Below are 8,221 nucleotides of genomic sequence, written 5' to 3'. Positions count from 1 at the left end.
TTCGACAAGATGACATTCCAAAGACGGCTTTTCGAACGCGGTATGGCCACTACGAGTTGTGGTGATGCCCTTCGGCTTGACAAATGCACCTGCGATTTTCATGGATCTCATGAATCGAGTCTTCCACCCCTATCTTGACAAGTCCGTGTTGGTATTTATAGACGACGTGCTCATCTACTCAAAGGACAAGAAGGAACACGAGGAACACTTGCGGATCACTCTGGAAACGCTAAGGGCCGAGAAGCTATACGCCAAATTCAGCAAGTGTGAATTTTGGCTCAACAAGGTGAATTTCCTCGGTCATGTGGTGACTGCCGAAGGAATTCAAGTAGATCCAGCAAAGGTGGAGGCCGTGCAAAATTGGAAACCTCCTGGAACACCCAACGAGATACGAAGCTTCCTGGGATTGGCAGGTTATTATAGGAGATTCATCGAGGGCTTCTCAAAGATTGCAAGACCGATGACGCAACGACTCAAGAAGGGCACCAAAGTTTCGTGGACCCCAGAATGTGCAGAAAGTTTTGAGTTACTAAAGAAGAAATTGACCACCGCGCCAGTTCTGGCCGTCCCAGATCCAGCGGTAGACTATGTGGTTTACACTGACGCATCAAAAAGTGGATTGGGCTGCGTCCTCATGCAAAATGGCAGGGTGATAGCATATGCATCACGACAGCTCAGACCGCACGAGCTTAATTATCCTACCCATGATTTGGAGTTAGCCGCAGTAGTGCATGCACTAAAGATTTGGAGGCACCATCTCTACGGAGTTCGGTGTGAGATTTTCACGGACCATAAAAGCCTCAAGTATTTCTTCGAACAGAAGGACTTGAACATGAGACAGAGGAGATGGTTGGAGCTGGTGAAAGATTATGATTGCGGCATCAACTACCATCCCGGCAAGGCCAATGTGGTGGCCGATGCTCTAAGCCGAAAGACTCAGCACTTGACAGCCATGTTCACCCACGAGGAGAAACTACTACGAGAATTTGGCAAGCTCAACATGGAAATGATAAGTGCCCCAGAAACGGTAGAAGCAAGGATAGCTACTCTAGTGGTGGAGCCAGATTTGAGGGAGCGTATCATCGCTCCACAGAGACAGGACGAAGGTTTGGAAAAGATACGAGGAAAGGTGAGGACTGACGGACACGAGACCTATCACGAGGAGGCGGATAACGCCCTCACTTTCGGAGGGAGGTTGTGTGTGCCCCAGGATGAGAAACTGAGAGATGAGATCTTGAGCGAAGCTCATGACATACCCTATACCGCACACCCTGGAAGTACCAAGATGTATCAAGACTTGAAGCTGAAATTTTGGTGGGATGGCATGAAAAGAAGTGTAGCATCATTCGTGGAAAAAATGTTTGGCTTGCCAACAAGTCAAGGCTCTACATCAGCGACCGTACGGGAAATTGCAACCCTTAGAAATTCCTGAATGGAAGTGGGAACACATAACCATGGATTTTGTGACGGGCTTGCCAAAGACCAAGCGAGGAAACACTGCCATCTGGGTGATCGTGGATCGACTCACCAAGAGCGCTCATTTCTTGCCGATCCCAACCACTTACGGATCTGAAAAGTTGTCTCAACTTTATGTGCGAGAAATCGTACGCTTACATGGTATCCCAACCTCAATCACGTCAGATCGAGATGCAAAATTCACTTCAAATTTCTGGAGGAGCCTGCAAGCAGAACTTGGTACGAAATTAAATTTCAGTACCGCGTTCCACCCACAGTCTGATGGGCAATCGGAAAGAACGATTCAAACCCTGGAAGATATGCTCCGAGCCGTCATACTTGATAGAGGAGGAAGATGGGAGACAATCCTACCCCTGATAGAATTTGCCTACAACAACAGCTACCAGGCAACCATTAATATGACACCTTACGAGGCGCTATATGGGAGGAAGTGCAGATCGCCCCTATACTGGGATGAGGTCAGTGAAAGAAAGATGTTGGGCCCTGAAGTGGTCGATGAGATGGTCAAAATTGTGCTCCAGATCAAAGGTAGAATCAAGGAAGCACAAGACAGACAGAAGTCATATGCAGATACTCGTCGGACTGACCTGCAGTTCAAGGTAGGAGACAAAGTCTTCTTGAAGGTGTCCCCTTCTAAAGGGATAATACGTTTTGGGGTGAAAGGGAAGCTTATGCCTCGTTTCATTGGCCCCTACGAAATCCTGGAGGAAATTGGACCCGTCGCATATCGTTTGGCGCTGCCACCAAGTTTCGGAAACGTGCACAACGTCTTCCATGTTTCGCAGCTGCGGAAATATGTGTACGACCCGAAACATGTGATCCACCATGAAGAGATGATGTTAAACCCAGACTTGAGTTACGAGGAAAAGCCAGAAGCAATCTTAGACCGGAAGGTCCAACAACTAAGGACAAAATCTATCACTTCGGTGAAGATCTTGTGGAAGCATCATGGATACGAAGAAGCTACATGGGAGCTGGAAGACGAGATGAAAGAAAAATACCCGGAACTGTTTGAATAGACCCTTACAAATTTTGGGATGAAATTTTTGTAAGGGGGAAGGAATGTAACACCCCGACATTTTTTTTTACGCTAAGACTTAGAAAAATCGATCTATATATATATATATATAAGTTTCGCGTCTAATTTTTTTTTATTATTACTTCTTGTTATGATTAATCGTTGTGAAATATATTTTGAGTAGTGAACAAAAATAGTAATATTTCAATATAAAGTTTGCTCTAATAAAAGTCCGTTTGTGAAGACCGAGTTTCAAATAAAATGCCCGTACACGAATTCAACGTTTAAGTAAAGATTTACTAAAAATAAAATACTCTCCATGCCCTTCGGATCTTGCTCAATAGTCACGCCTTGAATCCCGATACCTACACGAATGGATAAGAAGCGTGTTAAATCAAGACGAGACGATCGACGAAATCAAATCACATCAAACACGCAAATCAAACGGCGGCTCACGTTTTCCAAACGATGGCTCGCGTCTTTTTAAGTGACGAGACATAATATTCTTTCCTTTTTAGGTAAAAGGAATGGTTGATTAGCCAACTTGCCTCTTATGGCAAAAAGTCCATAACCTTTGGACATTTCACTTCCACATATGAATCAAGTGTTTAACCATGGATTTCATTGCTCCTAATTCCTCTATAAATACCATCCTCACTCCATTAGTAATTCCTTTGTTTCACCACACAAAATATCTATCATCATAGTTCTCCTTCGATTGAGGATATCGAATCTTTCAAGCAAGGAAATAAAGTCTAATTACCTCCTTCACTTCTTCAAGGTATCTATCTTTGAACCATTTTGATTTCCTAGTTTTAAATCACATTTTTGCTTGCATTATGGTAGTAGTTCTTTCAAACATTTTTTTTTATGCCAACATCAATACGCAAAACATACTCATTCTTTTCATGCGCATAGTAGAATTTTGAATGTAGAACTACAAATCCTAATCTTATATCCATGAACACAACTTAGCCTAGCCTAGCTTAAGTAAGCTTTGCAAAATTTTAATAGACGTACAACCGTAAGAATCAAGAGTAGTAAAGGACTTACCTTTTCGCGGAGAGGGCCTCTGCCGGATAGCCGCCGCTGCTGTCTCTTCCGGGCAGCCGTCGCTGCTGTGTTCGGAAGCCACACACGCCGCCGCTGCTGCCCCTCGCAGCTGCTGCCCGGCGACACCGCCGTGGCCCAGAGCTCGCTGACCAGTCACCGCTGCGTCGTCCCGAGCAGCCTAACGCTGCCCCCCCCCCTCTGCCCGGACAAACTCGCTGTACTCTCCCCCGCTCACTCGGCGAGCTCGGTGACTGATATTGAACCGTAAAGAGAAATGTGAGCGTGTTCCTAGGTGTGTATGAGTGTGTGTGTGTGTGTGTGATGAAAAGAAAAGGGGAAGAGGATGTACCTGGAGTCAGAGAGGTGGCGACGGCGATGTGCTACCCACCGGCGGTCAAGATCCGTAGCCAAGAGAGAGTGGCCGCCTCCGGGCAGAAGAGAGAAAGAGAGACCGAGGTAGAGAGGGAAAGATAGAAGAAAGAGAGCCGCGACCGGCGGCTGGCGTCGCCCGCGCCATGGCCGGCGCGGGGAGTGGCAAGAGAGATGAGAGAGTAGCGTGAGGTTAAGGGGGGAGAAAGGAGGCGCCCCCTTCCATTTTTTTTTTCTTTATAATATTTTGTATAAAGAGGTAGAGTTTACTAATTATTTAGGATTCGGGCCCCCCTATGGGCCAATTAATTTCTTGTGGTATGGTCTATTATTTCTTTTAGTTTGGGCCGAAAATCTTAGAAGAAAAAGGGAATTTTGGGCCTTGGAGCCTAAGTGAAGAAATGGACTTTTATTTACTAAATTGTTGGGTTTGATGTTCTAGTTGGGTTGTTGATTTGTTTCGAGTTGTTGAGGTGTTTAAGTAATTAATCTTGTGATTAATTATTTTTTTTCTTTTAGTTGAATCTCTAGATTTGATTAAACTTTAATCTTCTTAATTAATTTCTTAAAGATAGGAATGTATGTGCTTAATGAGTTCTCTCCCAAATAATTGCCAATTACTTTGAAGTCTCTTTTGAAGTTATCTTGATCGAACCTCGAGCATAGGATGCATTTCCATGTAGGACCATTGCATGTCATGCACCTTATGTATGTATTCAAGACTAATTGAATGAATATCCTCTTTCAAGAAGGGTGCGTACAAGGAGTTTGCTTGCAAAGCCGAGCTTGTGTAGAGAAATAGTACTTTATTGGGAAGCATCGAGGTGGGCTTTATATCCAACACATTAAGTGTGGATAAAATTATCAAATATATGAAATGATTTTTGTTTGATAAAATTGCACTTACTTTTTTTCAAATGTTATCGTGCCATAAATTATTTGTTTTATGATGCCTATCTGCTTGGCGATGCCAAATGAATGAAACGAATTCGGCTCCAATAGGACCAAGATCCTATTCGAGTTAGTGTACACAAAGGAATGGACCGTGAGTCATCGTAAGGGTTGGCCAGTCAATGTGATCGTGGAAGGTGGCCACCTTCCCGACACACAATGAACTATCAGATCTGGCGGATTGATGGAATGAACTTAGCTTGATCAAGCGAACTTTATGAAAATGAACTTAGTAAGCTCGGGCCTTTAAGAAAAACCCCCGCGTGTTACTGTGATGGCATGATAATAACTTTTTCTTATATGTGTATCTTTCGGCAATGTGTTCACTGAGTACCCCGTACTAAGCCCTGCATGTATTTCTAAATGTGCAGGTTGAGCAAGTGATGAACTGGTGGCTGAGTGGAGTTGGTGGTCGTCTCATCTCTTTTGTAGGATTTTCGTGGCATGTGTCTTCATACACATGACCATATGGTTACAACTCCTTCCGTTGTGCTTATGTTGTAGTATTTTGTACTAATGGGTCATAGGAAAAATGATCAGTAACGAGTGACCTATGTTAAACACTCTTTTAAATCCTCATGATCTTTCGTTGTCTTGTGAACCTCTTTTATCTTATGAAGAGTGCTTGCATGTTTTATTTTAAATTCTTTCGTCCCCTTTCTATCCCCTCTTCTTAATTCCCTCCCCTGGTCATGATTTACCGAGCAATGCTATCCTTAGCAAAGCGCGGTCGTGACAAGTAAGTAGGTCTCACATTCCACTAACTCAACTCACTCACATTTTATTATAAAACCAATATAAAAAATTGGGTCTCACGTTCAACTAACTTTTTCAACCAACTTTTCTTTATATTTCTTAAAACCCGTTTCCGGTTAAAGAGTGACTCCTAATAGGGGATTAAGGGAGTAATATGAATCTTCGATTTTAAGATACTGTCCTAAAGAATCTAGTCATATGTTATTTTTTTCTTTTTTTTTTGTTTTTTGGGAAGAGATTTTTTACTAACAAGATTATGAAAGTAAGTGTTTGTTACGTTGAGATCTAAAATAAAATGAAAAAACCTTAAATTAGGGACATCGAATGTCCGTCGGTGCCCCATCACCAGTCACCACCAGATGAATTTTCTAAACTAAGAGAGAGTAGAAAAACTAGTGAAAATAGTATTCCATTTGTTCTGTAGTAACGGTGGCGTTTCTTTTCATCACATGAAGTAAAGAAAGAATAAAGTAAGAAATGAAACAAGTAGAAATAAAAAGAGAAATAAAGTACTCTCTCCATCCCACTTAGGGAGTCTCAGTTGAGTTCGACACATGTTTTAAAAAATATAAAAAAATTGGTGAAAAAAGATAGTGGAATGTTGGTCTTACTTTTTTATATTAGTTTATAATAAAATGTGAGTGGAAAAATGTTAGTGGAATCTGGGGCCTAATACCATTTATGAAATATTCCAATCGGAACTCCTAAAGTGGGACACCCAAAAATGGTAAACCAGGACTAAAGTGGGACGAATGGAGTAAGAGAGAGTAAAGTAAGTGAGAAGAAATGTGTTGAATTTTACTAAATATGGGATGAAGCTCCAATGATTCATAAACATATGCAATGAGTTGAATAATTAATGCACTTTTTATACAGAGTATATATACTATAGCTAAAGATCAGTACCGCATAGAAAATAGACACAAATTGTCTATCATCTACTAAGCTTCTTTCACTATTTGGAAAATCGAAACATTTTGGAAAATTTGGAATTAAAACAAGTAAAAGCAAGTAAACAACTAATTATCACGAAGATAAAATATAAGAGATAAGGAAATTCAAGGGATGTGCGCTCATAGTTATGATTATACAAATTCCTACTACAATACCCTAGTATAGTTCTTACTTCAGTAGGACGAGTCGCCTAATTTGTGCTCATGCGATACAAATAGGGATGTCAATCCTAGATCCGTAACTCCTAAAAGCTCCTAAAACCTTTGAAAAGTCATCACTCTCAATTAACAGTATCGTTTTAAAGGAAGTTAATTGTAGTGTCTACTAAGTGGATCTAACTCGTCAACCTCCTCTCACGATTATGTAACAAGTTATATTAAATCATCACAGAATGTGTCACTCAAGCGTGAAGCATTATCCAATTACTTAGGGAAGAAACGAAGTATGAATAAAATAAATATTAAATAGAAAACGGAATTGTATAACCAAAGTCGATACTAACACATCTCTATAATCCTATGAGTTTGGTTACACATGATACAATAATCTAAAAACATAGATTGTAGAGAAATCATAGAAAATATAAAAACTTAAGCAAATAAAACCCAAAGGTTGAATCCTTATAGCCTTAATCTTCTCTTGAATCCTTCTTCAAAACCTTTGAACAATGAAGAACTCTAAAAAATATCTCTCTCGAATTATGTAGCAAAAAGAAGATCCTAAATGATGAAGCTTGAGGGGGTATTTATAGCCTCCCATTCGTGTACCATAATTATGGCAAATATGCAGCAAAGTATGGTAAATCTTGGGGAGAAATTAGGTCAAATCTGTGCGCCGCATTTTCCCAGCGGGCCGTTGCACCTTGGCAAGCAGTCGTTGTGCAATGGTCCGTAGCCTCTGTCTCTTGATCAGCAATCGCTGGCAATTATCTAGTAACTACTGGATCTCCTGGAGCGGTCGCTGCGCACACTCCAGCGGTCGCTGGGCGTGTTCCTCTTTTCAGCACAACTTTCCCGAAGCGGACTGTCACACGTTCAGTGGTCGATGGCATCCAGCAGTTGCTGGCTAGGTTGCAACGGACCGTTGGACCTCTAGAAAGCTCCAGATTTCCAACTTCGACTTTTAGCTATCTTTTCAGACTCTATTTTGCACGTTTCTCACAAAACACGTCAAAATACCAAAATAGATAAAAATATGCAAATTATGGACATGTAATGCAACTTTGATACTCAAAACGGACCAAATAATTGCCTTAAAACAGTGTAAAATCCGAGCGTATCACAGCCGCAGCGGGATTTCAAGAGTAATAGCCTAAATCGGAGTATAATGCAGAGAGTTATGGTCAATTTGTGAAAGTCGCGTGCTAAAGAATGGATGACTCTAAAGATAAAGCGCGGTCGGGTGTTTTGAGATGTAGAAAACGCCCAGTCGGGCGTTTTTGTCCAATTTAGGAATTGAGGCAGAAAGTTCGTCCGGTCGAGCGATTTCGGCACTGTTTTGACCGATTTAATCCATTTTTTAGGCTTTTTTTGAGTTTTCGACCCCACTTATTTATACTTACTATGGCGAGACTTTAAACCTAAGTTGATTAATGAATGTTGAATGTTAAAAGACTCCTATGGAGCATCTCTTTTGTGAGATTTT

The sequence above is a fragment of the Salvia hispanica genome, chromosome 2 (genome assembly GCF_029641045.1).
Source record: "Salvia hispanica isolate PSC_SH4W2 chromosome 2, Shi_PSC_v1, whole genome shotgun sequence".
In the NCBI taxonomy this organism is placed as follows: domain Eukaryota; kingdom Viridiplantae; phylum Streptophyta; class Magnoliopsida; order Lamiales; family Lamiaceae; genus Salvia; species Salvia hispanica.
The sequence above is the reverse complement of the archived record's forward strand: the minus strand, read 5'-3'. Positions refer to the sequence as shown.